The following is a 19,580-nucleotide window of genomic DNA, read 5'->3' on the forward strand; positions in this document are numbered from 1 at the left end:
TTAACCATGATCTTGCAGTAATCTGTGCATTATTTCTGTCTTTGCATTTGATCTTTTAATATGCAGATTCTAAAGAAAAGATACAATTACAATTCTTATTTGAGTCTATTATCTTTCTTATCATCTGTGTTATTTCAGTGTACAATAAATATTTGCTTATTTTTCACCTGCTTGTTAGTATCACTGACTCTGGTGGTCCAAGCTGTAGGTGAATAAAAAATAATAATAAAATAATAATAATAATAATAAAGTTATATATGTTATTGTTCTGTATTTTACTGATGACAATACCTCTGCTGGAATAACCTGATGGTCAGTTTTTGATGAGACAAACTTTCATGTTTCAAGTCATTTCTGATGAATGAAAGAGAAGTCCATGCACCCAGATTATAAGTAATGATAGGGTATGTGGATTTGGGAGATCAAATGCATGCTCCAATAAGAAATGCCATCTTCTGCATCTTACTTGAGCTTCTGAATGATCTCCTTATTCTGTAGTATGTGTCTTCCCTCTTTTGTCAGAAAATAATCAGAGGTTTTCAGATTTTACACAATGTAGAAAGCCGTTCAGGGAGAACAAGTTCTGATTTTGATTGGAAACTACATGGTTGACACTTAAGACTCTACTCAGGAAAACCCCTTTTAAATCCAAGATATTCTTATAAAGACTTTCAGATCTCTATTATCTCAACAAACATTTCTGATATCTGTGTATCTACCTATGCCGTGTCAGATAATTGTAACTAAGTAATAATAAGGAACAGAATCATATGAGAATTATAATTTGTGTTCTGAAAATATGAGTAGATCTTGCTGTGGGATAGCTCTACCATTTACTTATTTTCTCTAAGAAGCATATATTGCCTTTTGAGAGGTGTTCTTAATATAGACATTTTATATCTGTAATCATCAGGTTACATATACCATGTACAAACAGCATTTAACTGATAATTGTTTAAAGATTGAAGAAAGGACTATTACGGTCCAGTAAACTGATATTTTCTACAAGAACACTAACCATTTAATTCAAATTAGATTCTCTATCTGGTCTAGCATCCAGTTGCACAAGTTGGAGGGAAGAGAGGTATATAAACCTTATGTATAAATCTTCTAATTCTTGTGATAGTCATAGTGTCAACAGATTTTTTTTTATTATTATTATTATTTTTTTTTTTTAAGATTAGTAAGCTTCATCATTAAACCAGAAGGAAAAATCCTGGGAAAAATCCTGGGAATATTTTCTTGGGACATATAAGACTTTTCAACTTATTAAGGTGTAGAAATTTCACATCTATGGCATGACATAATAATTAACCTCATTAAAGTACTCTGTGTACCTGTGTAGATCCAAAAGATCTAAATAACATAGGTGAATCTAATGAGCAGATCTCCTTCTTAAAATTTCTTAATTCTAGCTTGTAGCAGAGTAGCAGTAATATCCTGTGGAACTGACTGATGTAGCAGTGAAACACTGCCCACTAAGGTAATTCCTGAAGCACAGACATAAAAGCATTGATATTTTCAGTTTTGTGGCCAAAACCAAAAAAAAGTCATATTTCTTCTAATGAAATTCCTTCCAATATACAGTTTCCTAGGATTAATCTTCAATCAGACCAGGAAAGCTTGCTGATAGATGTACCTGCAGATGATTCCTGCATGTACAAGGTAATTGACAGAAGTCACCCTGAGGATCATGACATATAAAAAACATAAGGAGAATGAAAAGCAATGAAATATATGATTCTCTCTCTCAATTCTCAAGCTTAAATTACTAAAAACAGACTATTCAGAAAGATAATTCTAAACTGTTTGTTAGGCTTTTGTGGAGTTCCAGTGTGCAATTAAGGAGAGAAAAACAAAACAACAAAAAAAAAACAAACAAACAAACAAAAAGACATTTTTTGGTGTGAAGGGAAGGTCACTCATGACTAAAGAATGCTGTCATATCAAATGACTGTGAAGAAAAGAAGAAAATAGTATCTGTGATTTCTAAATGTTCAGTATATGTTCAAAATAAAGCATCTATTTCATAAACTATTCTCAAATAAAAAGTCTTAATATTTTTCAAAAACTTTAACAGAAAAAAAATCAGTTTTTTGATGTTTTCAACTTCAGATCTACTTTTAATGAGTTTCTACAAATACCTACTTTTATTTTATTTTATTTTATTTTATTTTATTTTATTTTATTTTATTTTATTTTAATTTTTATTTTTTAACTCTTTCCATCTCCAGTTCTTTTCATTCCACTTAGTGAACTGGGACCTCTTTCCACATCTCCTTTCCTTATATGCCAGGTCACCAGATAGCCTGTGATTAATATAGATTGATCTTTGCTTATCTGTTATAATGAGTGTGCTGATGAACAGCTAATGAAAGCAGTTACCATCTAAATACGTGAGGGATTTGCACATGTACACTTCACATCCCCACTGAGTATTTTAGTCACTTGTCTATTAGCTAATAGAAATAAGCTCCTCCAGCTAGTCATAAAAGAATGAAATGGCCTATCTTACATGCTTAGCTGAGTGTTCATGACAGAGGAAAGAGAAATTTCTTGTAAGACTTGCTAAGAACTTCATCCTTGCTGTTTTCTCATCCTTCTTTGTTGACTACTTTAGTTCCAGTCTTTCTTAACATTTTCACAGAGTACTGAGCCCATAACTTCAGGTTACAAATTTTACACTTATTTCAACCTCCTATTTCAGTTCCCTGTCTACAAAACTCAAGTCTCCTAAGATTTCCAAATGTTAACAGTTACAGCAACAATTAAACAAACTGCTTAGTTTAATTGACACAGGTACCTAATCTAATAGAAAAAATAATATTTTTAAAAATATTTTATTTACCCTAAATTAATTCTCTTTCTTGTCATGTGCTTCTTGTTTACATTGTTAAAAATAGGTTTTGAGGTGTTCATTGTCCTTTTTGTTTTGCATTGTTTTGCTTTATTTTATTTTATTTTATTTTATTTTATTTTATTTTATTTTTTCCATAGGTAGAGTGGTAGGATGTATGATAATGTGTGACATTTTTAACTTATATGTCACCTTTCCTTCTGTTCTTAATCCTTTTCTAATTGAGAATTTGTTTCTTTTGATTTCTTTATGAGAATGTGCGATTTCAGGATATTTACATTAAATGATATAAGTTATTATTATTATTTCAAATTTCTTGTTAGCCTGAATGCTTATCTTAGATGTTTATTTTGTAAGATGATGACTAAATCATTGATAATTGGATTTTTTAGTTTGAACTGTTGATTTGGATGATAATAATTGAACTTGTAACCATGGTAATTGCTCAATACCTCTCTCCTGCTATTAAGCACTTTAGAAATATGAAAGAGCATATTTGCTGTCCATATAACAGTCACTCAACCTTGCAGGAGCTACAGACATTCATAAAGTGTTTATTAAACTTAACAAGGACTGGGAGCATTTTAAAGTGAGTAACATTTTAGAATTATAGCCAGTCAAAACAAAAATATGTTTTCTCAATGACGTTCAAGTTATGTATTTTAAAAGTTTCCTGAATTAGGTGGTAATTCTAATCTTGAATTAAGACCAGCAGCAGTATGACTGACCAGTGGGAGATATGGACTGAATGTCCAGAATACTATGGAGATATGTGTGGACCTACATATTTAATTGTAGATGTGGTGGTTTTACCTTGCTGGGTGGCTTAACTCCACCACAACTGCTATGTTATTCCCTTTCCTCAAAGGGAAAGGGGGAGAAAATATGACATAAAGAGCTCAAGGGCTGAGATAAGGACAGGGAGATCACTCAGAAATTATCATCAGGAGAAAAACAGGTGAGCATAGGGAGATTAATATAATTTATTACCTATCACTAGTATACTAGAACAGTCAGAAACAACAACAACAACAACAAAAAACAGTCTAAAACCACCTTCCCCCCTATTCACCCTCTTCTACGTCCTCCCCCACGCAGTGCAGGAGAATGGGGAATGGGGGCTGTGGTCAGTCCCTAATGTCTCCACTGTTCCTTCACAGTCACTGTCTGCCCCTGCTCCACGTGGGGTCCCTCCCATGGGATATAGTCATTCCTGAGCTGATCCTGTGTGGGCTTCCTACAGGCAGCAACTCTTCAAGAACTGCTCAAACGTGGCTCTGTACCACAGGGTCCATCTGTCAGGACTGCTCCAGCACAGGTCCTACACAAGTGGCAGCTCCCTCTGCTCCTGCGTGGGCTCCTCTCCATGGGCTGCAGCTCCGGCCCAGGGCCTGCTCCTGCAGGGGCTCTCCATGGGCCACAGCCTCTTCCAGGCCACATCCACCTACTCCACCAGGGGCTCCTTCACAGGCTGCAGCATGGAGATCTCCATGTGGGAGCAATGGGCTGCCGGGGGACAGCCTGCTTCACCAGGGGCATCTCCACAGGCCACAGGGGAACTTCTGCTACATGCCTGGCGCACCTCTTGCCCTCCTTCTGCACTGACCTTGGTGCCCTGCAGGGCTGTTTTCAGTCCTCACTCTCCCAACTGCTGTTGTGCAGCATTTTTTTTTTTTTTTCTCTTTCTTAAATCTGTGCTCACAGAGGTACAAACAACATCACTTGTTGTCTTGGCTCACCAGCAGCAGGTCCCTTTGGGGCTGGCTGAAACTGGCCCTTATCTAACATGGGGCAGCTTCTGGATTCTTAGAGAGGCATTTTTGATGTATTTGTATGTATAGCTTTCAGTTAATACCATTTTTTAGGGTGAGGAAATGCTCTTAAAATAAAATTATGTGTAAAGTAGCAAAACCTTCTGAAAACCATGTATGTAAAAGAAAAGACAAACCAAAAACGGATGTATTGCAACCTTGAACTCAGTTCAGGAGGTTGTACTATAAGGTCAAAATAGATCTTCCCTTTTCCGCATGTATATGCTATGGTGTTCATCAAAAACTGATACACAAGGTCATTTATATTAGCCTGGACTCTTTGCTCAAAAGTAAAAGATTAAGTACACTATGTGTTTCTTCATGTAAAAATGCCACTTTATTTTCATTTGCTAAGTGCCTTTTTTTTGTTTCAGATTATCAGATAAGTGACATTTGGCAATCATTTTCACAGTCTTGGATATGATCAGAGAAAAAATGTACTGTTTCCCCAATTATTTTTTCTCTCCTCCTCTCCTTCACCCAAAGATGATCAAGCATTAAAACAAAACAATAAAAAACAAACAAGCAAAAAGTTTTGTTTTGTATCACATCACAGAATAAGATATTTCTTAGGAAAAAATAATTCAACTATTTTAATTCACTAATTATTTTATATTCTTTTTTTTTTTTTTCTTAACAGACAAGGTTCTGACAACTCAGCAGATGTCTTTCAGTACTGTTTTGGGCTCCACAATATAAGAAAGTTATAAAACTATCAGATAGTGTCCAAAGGAGTGCTACAAAAATAGTGAAGGGTCTAGAGGGGAAGACATAAAAAGATTGGCTGAGGTGCTTTGGTTTCTTCAGTCTAGATAAGAAGAGACTGAGGGAAGGCTCATGGCAGCATACAGCTTCCTCACAAAGGGGAGTGGTGAGGGAGTATCTGATCTCTTCTCTCTGGTGACCAGCAATAGGACCGAAGGAAACAGCATGAAGCTGTGTCAGGGGAGATTCAGGTTGGATGTTAGGAAAAGTTTCTTCTCTGAGAGGGTAGTTGGTTACTGGAACAAGCTCCCCAGGGATGTGTTCATGGCACCAATCCTGCTGGAGTTCCAGAATCATTTGGACAATGCTCCCAGAAATATGGTTTAATTTTTTGGTGGCTTTGTCTTGGGACAGGAGGTGGACCCACTGATCCTTGTGTGTCCCTTCCATCTTCGGATATTCTGTGATTCTGTGATTCTATGAATCTTGGGAGGTCTGTGCTAACTGGAAACTAGCCAATGTTATATTGATCTACAAGAAGAGCACAAGAAAAGACCAAGGAAACTAAAGACCTGTTAGTCTAACTTCAGTACCAGGAAAAGTTATGGAGAAAATTAACCTGAGTTTCCTGGGATCTGGATAGACTGAATCAATAGGCCACGTCCAATTGTATGTCATTCAGCAAGGCTAAACTCTCAAAGTTGCACTTGGCTCATAACAACCTCATGCAGTGGTTTAGGCATGAGGGGAAAAGTGTCTGGAAAGTTGCCCAGTGGAAGAGGATTTCTGGGAGCTGGTTGACAGCTGGCTGAACCTCAGCCAGCTGTGTGCCCAGATGGACAAGAAAGCCAATAGAATCCTGGCTTGTATCAGAAACAGTGTGGCCAGCAGGACTAGGGAAGTGATTGTCCCTCTGTACTCAGCACTGGTAAGACCACACCTCAAGTATTGTGTTCAGTTTTTGGCTCCTCAATACAAAATAAACAAATAAATAAATAAATAAATATGAAGTAGCTGGAACACATTGTTTTGGACTTACTTGACAGCATTTTGGTAGTGGATTGGCCTCTATGAGATGAATCCAGTAGCTGCCCTTCATCCAAAGGGAACCACCAGCAGCCAAAGCTGAGCCTATGAGTGACATTGGTTGTGCCTCTGTGAGAGCATATTTAAGAAACAAAAAAATGCTGTGCAACAGCATCTGGGAGAGAGGAGTGAAAAGATGTAGAGACACAACCCTGCAGACAGCAGGGTGAGTGAAGAAAGAAGGGGAGGAGGTGCTTCAGATGCAGTGAATATGTAGGAGCAGCAGAGATGAAGTTTTATGGACTGACCACAACTTCTATTACCCATTCTCCTGCACTGTTCAAGGGGAAGAGGTAAAAGTGGGTGGATGTGGGGGAAGGTGGGTTTAGTTTGCTTGTAGTTTCTCACTGCTCTAGCTTGTTAGCAATATGTAATAAATTACATGAATCTCCCTATGGTGAGTCTGTTTTGCTCATGTTCGTAATTGTCCTTATCTCAACCCATTAGCTTGTCTTCATCATGTTTGCCATTTTTTCTCCTCCTGTTCTGTAGAGGAGAGGGAGTGAGAGAGCAACATGGTGGAGCTTATCTGTCTATCAGTGTGAAGCCACCACAATTGCTGAGAGAACGACAATGAAGCTGGTGAAGGGACTAGAAAACAAGATGTGAGGAGTGGCTGAGAGAACAAAGATTGTTTAGTCTGGAGGAGAGACCTCAATGCTCTCTACAACTACCTGAAGGGAGGTTGCATCAAGGTGTGTGGATCTCTTTTCTCAGGTGATAAGTTGCCTCAAGTTGCTCCAGGGAAGATTTAGATTGGATATCAGAATTTCTTCACAGAAAGTGTGGTTAGGCATTGGAACAGGCTACCCAAGGAAATAGAGTTGCCATCCCTAGAGGTATTTAAAAAATGCTGATGTGGTGCTTAGGGATATGATTTAGTGGTGGACTTGTTAGTATTAGGTTGATGGTTGGAACTGGAGATCTTATGGGTCTTTTCCAACCCAAATGATTATGAAGGGAAAGTCCTTCATTAGTAATTTGATCTTCTGTAGTAAGATCATCTGTTAATTAATGAAGGGAAGGTGATAGATGTAATCTTCCTGGATTCAAGTAAGACCTTTGATACCATCCCTCAAGGTACCCTTCTGGACAAATTGTCCAACTTTGAGATGAAAAGGTTCATGCTATGCTGGGTGATGAACTGGCTCAATGGTAGAGTTCAAATTTTTGTAGTGAATGGGGATACATATAAGTGGCAGCCAATCATTAGCGGTGTTCCCCAGGGCTCAATTTTAGGGCCAGTTCTGTTCTTCATTTTTATCAGTGATCTGTATGCAGGAGTGGAATGCATCCTTAGCAAGTTTGCTGATGATCCTAAACTGGAAGGTACTGTTGACTCTCTGCCGGGATAAGAGGCCAGAGAAAGTTAGATAGATTGGAACGTTAGTCAATCGTTAATGACATTAAACTCAACAAAGGAAAATGCTGGGTTCTACAAGTGGAATGTAGTAATGCCAGACACAAGTACAAATTGGGAGATGAGTGCCTGGAGAACAGCTCAGTGAAAAAGGATCTGGTGGTGCTATTCGACAATAGGCTTAACATGAATCAGCAGTGTTCCCTGGCAGCTAAGAGGGCAAATTGCATTTCAGGGTGCATTAAACATAGCAGAGACAGCTGGTCAAAAGAGGTGATTCACCCAATTATATTGAGCATTGGTGCGGCCCCACCTTGAGTATGTAGTTCTGGGATCCATGATATAAGAAGGATGTTAAGGTCCTGGAAAGTGTCCAGAGGAGGGCAACAAAGCTGTGAGGCATGTCCTGTTAGTAGAGGCTGAGAACACTTGGGTTGTCTAGTCTGGAGAAAAGAGGCTAAGATCTCTAAAGTTTCCTGAGGAGGGGAGGTGGAGATGGAGGTGCTCTTTGTTCTCCCTGGTTACCAATGATAGAATGTGAGAGAACAGCACAAAGTTGCACCAGGGGAGGTTCAGACCAGAGTTTAGGACTTTTTTTTTTTTTTTTTTTTTTTTATTGCAAGGGTTTTTAAGCACTGGAACAGGCTTCCTAGCAATTTGGTTGATCTCCCATACTTTCCAGTGTTCAGGAGGTATTTGAATAATGCCCTTAATAATATGCTTTAACTTTTGTTTAGCCTTGAAGTGCTCAGGTAGTGGGACTTGACCTTTGAATGTCTGTTCTAAGTGAATTGTTCCACTCTATACAAATGACTACTAAAATATGCACACACAGTACAAAGCAGGTGTCATATTTGATTCAGAATCATGGCTGGTTTCATATCTATATCATTAATGTTTCTTTAGCTAACTTTGATTTACTTCAATTTATCATTTTGTCTTATCGGTTCCATCAGTGAGAGTTGCTTTAGCTCACATCACCGAAAAAATTAATTATTGTAGAATCTTATTTGTTGACATTTCATAACTATTTCCTAGAATTACTTTCCCATAAAGTAATTTGCATCCAAAGCAAAATAATGGAACACTAACAAAAGAAATATCAAAGACATATGTATATATATTAAAAAGGGAGTCTGATGTATTCTTCCTATAAACTTCAAGATGGCTTAAACACATTCTAGTGAAAAAAAAAAAAAAAAAAAAAAAAAAGTAGTTAAATCATCATTACTTATGCGAGGGATCTATTTGATATCAGTGAAACTGAATTGTTGAGCAATTTAGTCTTACGGGTAATATGTAGAAATTCCATTGACAGATATTACAGCTTTACATTACATACTCTGCAGAGTGGCTTAATAATATCACCTTGCCAATGGCTCCTTAAAATTTTTTGTAAATTTACGGGTCTATATACTATGAACAGTGAGATTATGTCACTAGTGACATAATAATGACATGTGACCTGTCACTAGTGGGGTTCCCCAAGACTCCCTTTTAGGACACTCCTCTTCAATGTTTTCATAAATGATTTGGATGAAGACTTGAAGGTTTTTTGAGGAAGTTTGTGGATGATACCAAATTGGGTGGAGCTGTTGACTCCTTTGAGGGTGGTGAGGCCTTGCAGAGAGATCTGGACTAATTAGAGAGCTGGACAATCACCATCCATATGAAATTTAACAAGAGTTAAGTTAATTAAGTTAAAAAGTGTTGCATTCTGCTCCTGTGAAGGAGCAATCCTGGTTATATGTACAGATGGGGGGGTGAGATGCTGGACAAGAACCCCTCAGAAAGGAATCTGGGAGTTCTGGTTACCAGCAAGTAGAGCATGAGCCAGTAGTGTGCCTTGGCAGCCAGGAGGGCCAACTGTATCCTGGGGCACATCAAGAACGGCATTGATAGCCAGTCAAGGGAAGTGATTGTCCTGCTCTACTCTGCACTGGTGCAGCCTCACGTGGAGTACTGTGTGCAGTTTTGGGCATCACAGTATAAGAAAGATATAAAACTGTTAGGGAGTGTTCAAAGGAGGGCAACAAAGATGGTAAAGTGTCTAGAGGGGAAGATGTATGGGGAGCAGCTGAAGTTACTTGGATTGTTCAGCCTGGAAAAGAGGAGGCTGAGGGGAGACCTCATTGTGGTCTACAGCTTCCTCATGACAGGGAGCGGAGGGGCAAGCATTGATTTCTTCTCTCTGGTGACCAGCAATAGGACCTGAGGGAATGGCTTGAAGCTGTGACAAGGGAAGTTCAGGCTGGATATCAGGAAAAAGGTTTTTCACCGAGAGGTAGATTGGGCACTGGAACAGGCTCCCCAGGGAAGTTGACAGGGCACCCAGTCTGCCAGTGTTCAAGAAATGTTGGGAAAATTCTCTCAGACACATGATTTGATTATATATATATATATATATATATATATGTATTGAGGGGGGAGGGGGGACCCAGGAATTGGACTCGATGATCCTCCAATGATCGATATCCAACTCAGGTACTCTATGGTTCTATGATTATCTCTTTCTAATCAACAAGAGATACAATAAACATCTGTCTTTGCCTCAGTTTCTCTCTCTCCAAATTAAGACTAAAACTATTTCCCTAGCATTTTATGATGTTGAGAGAGTAATTGTTCAAAGTTTGCAAAGTTCTATATATTCTAAATGTCAAGTATTGCTAAGGACTCCGTTAACTATCTGCAATTATAAGATTTGTTAACACATCTTGTAAGGTCCTATTCATTTGTCTTCTTTAATATTACTAAAGCATAAAATTGTAACCTTAGATGAAGAGTATCAGATGCATATGGAAATTATCAATTAATTGCTGTGGTTTTGCTGTAAGCCCAAAATTTCTCCATTTGAAGGTTCACATAGTACTGATATATCCAACTTACATAAAACTTAGGACTCAAAGTACCAGTCACCCACTTCAATAGTCTGTGTCCTTGTAATATCTTTTGCTATGGTTTGAGAACACAATATAGTCTGATTCCTACTCTCAGCTAGATTTTAAAGTCACTTTGCAAAATATCCAAGGAATAAGGCAAAGACAGAGTCTAGTAACTTGGTCTAGGGTGGAAGGTCTGAGGAAAAGCAAAGATAGAGACAGAAAACACTGCAGTGGGCAGTAACTGTTTTTTGTATATAATGAAAGCTAAAGACAGAGATAAAAAGTTCAACCAGAATCTTCAATATTTTTTATGATTAGTTTAACTTTCCAGAGAATTGTGAGAGTTAACAAAATGTTAAAGTGCACAGAAATTCATAGACTATTTTTTGTTGTTGTAGTTGTGGTGGTGGTATTTGTTCCTTTAAAACCAAAAGAAACACTGCCTTATGTTAAAGGACAAAAGTGCATTAGTATCCCCCCAAGAGGATAAGAGACTTAGACTGAGCATATCATTCATAAGCAATTAACCTAAGAGCTAAATAATAACAGGAGGAAACATATGTGTTATTTTCAATTTTGAAATGACTGTGTAATAGCAGATTATTGAGTATTTTAACTGTACTTATAAGTTCTGAGATAAGAATGTTGTACATGGGCAGGTCTTTGTTGGACACAATTGCAGCATGCTCGCATTGAAAAAAAGTGTCTATTTGGAATTTAAATGCCTTAAAATATTTGTATGTTTTAGACTGTTGTAGTACTTTGAATTCACAGCATATGCTTGTATACCCTTGATTTAGATGCCTACGTAAAACAGGGTAAAACTTAGTCCCTATCCTGAAAAGCTGATATTTCATGAAGACTCAGAGAGGACATATAGAAAGACATTTTGTTGCATTTTTTTATGTGGAGGAAATAGGGAAATTAGAATGGTTCATATTTAAAAGTTTTGCTTCTTCAACTGTCTCTAAATAGCTACAGCAAGCCCAAAATTAGATGGTTGAAATGCATATATTAGCTTACTGTGATCCCAGAATCTAAAGAAACAATTCCTGGCTTCATAGAACTGCTTCATTTTGCAACAGAAAACAGCTTTTGTTTTCTTTCTGAGAAGAGTATTCTCTGGTTTTGCTTAGCCCAGAGGTTCCCAAAATTAAGGGGTCATGTCCAGAAACAGGATCCCAGTAGTTACAATTAGACCACAAGCCTGGAAGAAAATCTGATCAATGTTCACGCTTGTGAACATTGTACATTCCAGGTTATAAAACTGAATAGAGCTGAAACACAGGGCTGAGTGCTGTTTCTTGACTATCCTGACTTTTCCACTGCTGTTAGACATCTGAGCACAGCAGTGTTTTGTAGCAAATTTTAGTCCCCAGACAATAACCAGGCATGGCTCAAGGGATATACCATCCAGGTGCTCTTCCTAACATACAGCATGACCTTCTTCATTGGTGCTGAGTGGGAGGAAAGATTAGCTGTTCATGCACGACTCTTGTTATGCTGTCTGAACTCAGAGATGAAAAAAAGCCCTGGACCATTTTATTTTGTTGTATTGAAGGTAGTCTAAGTGGCTAGACAAAGAGTTATTTAGGAAGAGTTATTGATTTTTTAACTCATAATTTATTCTGCATTAATTTTCAAACAGAAAAAAAAAAAAGTTATATCAGTATAAAAATATTTTGAAGATATAACTGCATATATATTAAGCAATTCATTGATTTAAGTACAAATACAGGTAAAACTAACAAAATCTGTTGCCCAACACAATACCTGGTGAATGAGATAGTCACAGAAAGAGGGTGAAATTAAGGGGGGAAGGGGAGGGGGGGAGGGAGGGGCAGTGGAGGGAGGGAACAGGGATTGTAGCATTTTCTCTCTACATGCAATTTGTCTATCTGACTTCCCTTGAGAGAAACTATGTCAAGAAATAGCCTCAAGATAATGACAATAACAGCAGAAATGGTTGCATTAATTTATGGGAAGGAGAACAATAAAATATTTTAAAACATTTCATGAATTACTTTAACTTTCTTACTCTAAATAATGTTCCAGCTAGGGATTGATGTTTGACAGCTGTGTTCACTGATAGGTAACCTTGTTGCAAGTTTCTGAAGAAAAATGTTCTTCTTCACTGGACTTGTCTCTGCTTTGTAATTTTTTTTTTTTTATTATTATTATTATTATTTTCCTTAGAGCCAACACAGCTATTGTTACATTTTAAAATATTTCTATCATGTATTTCTTCTTTGAAATAATTATTTTTTTCTTTGCACTACTTGGCTGATAGCATGTCATAATGTAGGCTGCCAAATGCCAAATGACTCTCAGATTCATTCAAGCATTCAAAGCAAGAAAAACCATTCATCTAGATAAGATCTTATCTGACAAGTCAAGCTCAAAAAATCTCAGTATAATTATACGGTGTTAATGAAGGCCATGTATACAAGCAGTTCTCAGTATTAACCTCTGTGTTAGTATATCAACAGTAATGTGAATCAGTCATTTTAAGTTAGAATAAGTATGTTTATGTATGATTTTTTTTTTTTTTACCAAGCTTCCCACATAAAAATATTTTATGCATTTTAATTAATTGCAAAGGTTTGCTAAGCTATATGTTTGACAGATATGTAATTGTCCTACTACTGTTAACCAGTTCTGAACAGGTGTTTAGAAAACAATGAACAGGTATTCTTTAATATACAGTGACTGCTGCTTGATATAGTGAAGAAGATATACAGAAGATATCTGAGTGGTTGAAATCCCTCAGCAGGATGAGAGCCTGATGCTTCTTGTAGCTGGACCAAGAAGGCTTCACCTTGATTTGGCAGCCTGATGTAGACAACACCAAAAAGGTTTCCTTTGTTGGCTAAGTCTCTAATTTTTACCTATAAGCTCTCAACCTGTTCATAGCTATTTTTTTCAGAGACACTTCTTCATAATCAATCAATTTCTTTACATAAGAGGCTACCCCCTTGCTCCTCCTTCCTTGCCTGTCTCTTCAGAACAGTTTGTAGCCATCAGTTGCAGTACTCCAGCCATGTGATTCATCCCACCACATTATGATGATAGCAATTAGGTCATAGTTTTCTAGACGCACCATGGTCTCCAGTTCCTCCTGTATGTTTCCAGTGCAGCGTGCACTGGTATTGAGGTGCTTCAGCTGGGCTATCAGCCACATCACTTTTTGTAGAGGAGCACACCATGATTTCTTTGAGACAATTCCCAGGTATTTACCCATTTCTTCATAACACATCAGTAGCCCCTGGCTCTCCTCTGTCACTCAGAATTCCACCCTCTTTCCTTGCTAAATAAGCTATTTTAAAGCTCTGCTTGTAAGTTCAGCCAGTTTGTTGCCCGGGTCTTTCTTGCCCCACTTGGTTAGGTGAGCCCTGTCAGCTGTCAGCTGTCAGTTTCCTGAAGATCTGTCTATGATCATAGACACTGAAACCTTGAGCATGGCACCAGCCACACAGCCAGGCATTCACCTGGTCAGTTTGCCTCCTTCTTGAACCCCCTTCGGTGACTGGGAGGATAGAGAACACCACCTGTGCTTCTGGCGCCTTTAACCTTTCTCCAAAGGTCATAAAGTCTCTTTGGATATTTCTTGGTCGTCTTGTTGCAACATTATTCAACCCTGCATGGAAGAGTAGGAATGGGTTTGCAGGTTTTACCAGGCTTGGTATCCTATCTGTGACATGATGAATATGGTTTTCCAGCAGGCAGCAAACTTCCTTAGAGACATTGTCTGAGCAAAGGTTGCTTTGGTACCTCTCAGAAATGAGTCTCCAATTACTAACACTCTCTGTGTTTTTCTGGTGGTACTTGTTCTAATGCAGGTGAGTGGTTGGACCAGTTTTGCATGATTGGCCTTTCCTGGGTCTTGCCTGTTACACTCTTCATTGTCCCGCCCCAGACCATTGTATCTGTTATGTGGGAACACAATTCAGGGGCAAGGGGAAGATTCCTCCTCCTGCTCTGAGCAGAGATGAAGGTTCAGTCTCCTTTGTTTCATGAGTTAGACAAGTCAGACTGCCCAGGAAGCAAACCTACCTTCCTCTTGCAAAGACCTAAAGCAGGGTTGTCACTCAGCCTGTGACAGCACACAATACCACACATCAATCTTTCCCTCAGATTCCTGGATACTGAGCTGCCTATTAAGCTCCTCTTGTAACATGGCTACTTGCTTGAAGAGTTCATCCAATTAGACACATTTGCACTATGACATCCATTTCTGCCCTAGGGGGACCTGCTCGCCATGCTTCTTTTGGTGGATCCCAGGTTACAGTTGGCATTCTGGGCTGAAAACACTCATTGCCAGCTCATGTACAAGTTTTCATCCACCAACACCCCAAAGCCTCAGGGCTGTTCTCAATTCACTCATCATCAAGCCTACATTCATGTTTGAAATTGCCTTGACCCAGTTGCAGGATCTTGTACTCGTCCATGTTGAATTGCAAGTTGTTTGCATGGACCCACCTCTCAAGTCTGTCTAGGGCCCTCTGGATGACATCCCTTCCCTCCAGTGTGTTGAGTGCACCACAGAGCTTGGCATCATTGGTAAATTTACTGAGGGCATGCTCAGTCCCACTGTCTATGTCGCTGACAAATATGTTAAACAGGCCACCAAAATTTGCCAGACACAGTCTGCCCTTGGTAAAGCCATGTTGGCTGTCACCAACCACCTCTTGGTTCTCTTTGTGTCTTAGGATAGTTTTTAGGAGGTTCTTCTCCGTGATTTCCTGGGAAGAGAGATGAGACTGACTGGCCTGTAGTTTCCTGGATCTTCCTTTTTTTTCTTTCCTTTTTTTTTTTTTTTTTCTGTTTTTTTAAAAATGGAGGTTATGTTTCCCCTTTTCCAGTCACTGGGAACTTCAGTGGACTGCCATGACTTCTCAGATATGATGGATAGTTTCCAATTTAATCCACAAATTCCCTCAGGAACCTTGGATGCATCACATCAGGTTACATGGACTTGTGCACCTTCAGGTTCATTAGATGTTCTCAAACACAGTATTTTCCTACAGTGGGTGGTTCTTCACTCTCCCAGTTCCTGTCTTTGTCTTCTGCAACTTGAGCAGTGTGTCTATAAAACTTGACAGTGAAGACTGAGGCAAAGAAGTCATTGAGTACCTCTGCCTTCTCCATATCCTGGGTAACAAGGTCTCCCATTTCCTTCTGGAGAGGGCTCACAATTTCCCTAGTCTTCCTTTTATCACTGACGTACTTATGGAAGCCATTCTTGTTGCCCTTGTTATCCCTGACCAGATAATTCTATATGGGCTTTAGCATTCCTAACTGGATCCCTGGCTTCTCAGACAGTTTCTCTGTATTCCTCCCATTTTACCCATCTTTGCTTCCACCCTCTGTAGGCTTCCTTTTTGTGTTTTAGTTCAGCCAGAAGCCCCTTGTTCATTCATGCAGGTCTCCTGGCTTTTTTGCCTGACTTGTTTAGGCAAAAACAAATGAGGGTTACCTCACTCTTTAGCTTGAAGGAGGTGATCCTTGAATATTAACCAGCTTTCTTGGGCCTCTCTTCCCTCTAGGGCTTTGTCCCATGGTACTCTACCAAGCAGATCCTTCAAGAGATGAAAGTCTGCTCTCCTGAAGTCCAGGGTACTGAGCTTTCTGTAAGCGCTCCTCACTGCACTGAGGATCTTGAACTTCACCATTTCATGGTCACTGCAGCCAAGGCTGCCCTTGAGTTTCACATTCCCCACCAGCTCCTCCTTGTTGATGAGAAGAAGACTGAGCATAGCACTTCTCCTCATTGGCTCCTTTATTAGTTGGAGAAGGAAGTTGTCATCAATGCATTCCAGGAACCTCCTGGGTTGCTTTTGCCCTGCTGTGCTGTCCCTCCAACGGATATGAGGTAGTTGAAGTCCCCCATGAAGATCAGGGCTTGTGCAAGTAAGGTTGCTCCTGTCTATAGAAAGCCTCAACTGCTTATTCTTCCTGGTCAAGTGTTCTGTAGCAGACCCCGCTATAATGTCAGCTGTTTCTGCCCTCCCCTTAATCCTGACCCATTAGCTCTCTTTCAGTGCCTCACCCATCCACAGGCAGAGTTCCAGGCACTCCAGCTGATCACTGACATAGAAGACAGTAACCCTTCTTGTCTCCCCTGCCTGTCTTCTTTGAAGAGCCTTGTATCTTTCAATGCCAACACCCCAGTAATAGGAGCCATCCCTCCACATCTCCATGCTGCCAATAAATAGACTTGCACATGCGCATACCTTTTACTCCTCTTGATTGATCTCCATGCCATGTATATTTGCATAGAGGCATTTAACACCGGCCCCTGATGAGACTGTTTTATTAAAGTGGCTGGGATTCCTTCTTGCTGCTATTCAGGTGCTCTCCTCCTGACCTGTGATCGTTCTCCAGGCTCTGGGCTTCTATTTCTGGCACTGGCATCAAAGTGATAGGAGATGGATGGAATGAGATTCCCCTCTCCTGACAATTTTAGTTCAAAGCCCTCTTCACCAGCTTGGCAAGCCCAGTGTTCTTTCCCTCCTCTGGCAGATTGACCCCATCAGCTCCCAGTAGACCAGGTTTCTCAAAATGTGTCCCATGATCTAAGTAGCCAAATCCTTCACAGTGCCAGCAACCCTATAATCATCTGTTGATTTCCCAGATTCATTCAACTATGCATTTCAAATCTCTTCCCTTTGAGAAGGATGACTGATAAAAAAATGAAGAAACCATAATAAAAATGTTTATTTATTTATTTATTTTCATACAACCATGGTCCAGGGCTTTGGGAGTGAAGAGTTGTTAACAGTTAAAACTTAAATATACAATCACTACCAATGCACTTTTATTTATTTATTTATTTGTTTGTTTGTTTAAGATTTCTTCCTTTTGGTTTCCTATTAATAACTAGTCTTTATATGTATCACATGCAGAAGCACATCTTTTTTTACACATTGTAGTTTATCTGCCAAAGTGTATTTTGTACAGTATATTCAGCTTCTGATGTTATTAGAATGGCATATTTATTTTTATTTTTTAATGGAATTTTATTTTATTTTATTTCTTAAATGGAATTTAAGCAATGGTTTAAATTAGCAACTACCTTGCTTATAGTATTAGGGAAATTAATTTATACCAAATTACCAAATCAAGTATTTATTATTGCTTTTAACCCTGGGGATTCTGGAACTGCCAAACTGCTGTAGTGATCACTTGGTCCTGATAATTGTCAGACACCTTAGCATTTATGGTGTGAAGAATTTTCATATGATAATTTTCTTTCTAGACAGGAAAAAAAAAAAAAAAAAAAAAAGAAAAAAAAAAGAAAAAAAAAAGTTTTGAGCTTTGTGCTTATGGTATGTACCCTAAAGACTCAGGTCTATATACAACATGAGTATGACTAGCTAACTTTGAGCTGTTAGCTAGTCATATTCCAGGCTTGCTGATTTACTTCCATGCGATGCACAAGAAACAAATTCCATGCGATGCACAAGAAACTACTTTATTTTATTGTGACATATTATCACTGTGGGTTAAATATGAATTATACAGAGCATTAAAATGCCTAGTGATTGTAAAAGTGAGCTTGAAAGAGCAGCAACACCCAGTGCTGATTATTCAGCTGTTCAAACAAAGGACAAAGTATCACAAAACCAGTCTCTACCAACAGACTTCTCTCATTTATATAATTATTTATTTAAAGTCAAAAGCAAACAAGCAAGAAGTAAGATGATGTTATTCAAGGTTATCCTGTAAAGTTTGAAAAGTAGAGGCCAGAGAGTTGGCCACAGAGCAGACTTTGACAATCAAACATTATTGCTTATATACAGAAACATCTCCCTTTGAGCAGTACATTTATATGCATGAGCACTATTTTCAGTAGTAGACAGGCGTCTGATAGAACATTTTAATAATCTCTAATAATGTAAATCCTGCAACTGATTGAAAATAGAACCCTTTACATTAGTAGTGTTATGACATGCCAGTAAAATCAATAGAAAATATGAGATTTACAAATACAGGAGCAATTATGGATGTATTTGAACAAGATCACAATACTAAGGAAGCTATTCAAAATAAATCTATTCCAAATAAACATGAAGTGGAAAACTGTCACCAGTTCAGCCATCCTCTCCACAGGCTTTACTTTTCATATAGGTCAGTTCATAACTCACAAAATATATGATTTTGGTCTGTCAATTGTTCATTTGCAAAACCGTCAGTTCTATAGGTCTCAAAAGTTGATATCTCACAAAACTTGCATACAGGGAAAAATGCAGTAGTACATTTAAAAAATCTAGTCCATCTAGAAAATGCATCTTTTTTACATGATCCATTAACATGGCAGGCATATTCAGTTCCTCAGCCTTTTCACTGTCCTGGGTGGCTACCTATTAAGGTAGTTACCTATTAAGGTAAGTGTGTTGGGTCTGTCTGGGATGGAGTCACCTTTCCCTGCAGCAGCCCACACAGTGCTGTGTTCTGCACTCATAGCTGGAACAGCACTGGTATCACTCCAGTGCTGTGTCTATTGCTGCATAGTGCTGGCACAACATCAGAACTCCTTCCAGGCCCCCAAGAGCCAGCAGGCTGGGGGTGGGCAATTGATGGGGAGGGGACATCACCAGGGCAGCTGACCTAAACCAACCAAAGGGATATTCCATAACACCTGATGTCACACTCAGCAATAAAAGGGGGGCTCTCGTGGGGGAGGGTCTCTCCTGAACAACCGGTACGCGTTTTGAGGCCCTGCTTCCCGGGACGTGGCCGAACATCGCTCGTTGATGGGAAGTAGAGAATAACTTTTTTTTTTCTTTCTCTCTGTGCTTCCGCACGGCCTTGTTGTTTCTTTTGTTTCTCTTTCTCCCCATTCCCCTTTCCTTTAATTAAATCATTCTCATCTCAAA

At 38.9% G+C, this 19,580-nt stretch overlaps 1 long non-coding RNA gene across 1 annotated transcript in view; it reads left to right on the plus strand.

Annotated features, from left to right (window-relative positions):
• The first annotated feature begins 15,110 nt into the window (after window positions 1-15,110).
• The window catches only part of LOC118160747, a 22,081-nt gene continuing 17,611 nt past the window's right edge, over window positions 15,111-19,580 (plus strand). Inside the window, exon 1 of the long non-coding RNA XR_004747655.1 lies at window positions 15,111-15,124. This is a non-coding gene — a long non-coding RNA (uncharacterized LOC118160747). The remainder of the gene's footprint in view (window positions 15,125-19,580) is intronic.

The sequence above is a fragment of the Oxyura jamaicensis genome, chromosome 1, assembly GCF_011077185.1.
Source record: "Oxyura jamaicensis isolate SHBP4307 breed ruddy duck chromosome 1, BPBGC_Ojam_1.0, whole genome shotgun sequence".
NCBI classification, from domain to species: domain Eukaryota; kingdom Metazoa; phylum Chordata; class Aves; order Anseriformes; family Anatidae; genus Oxyura; species Oxyura jamaicensis.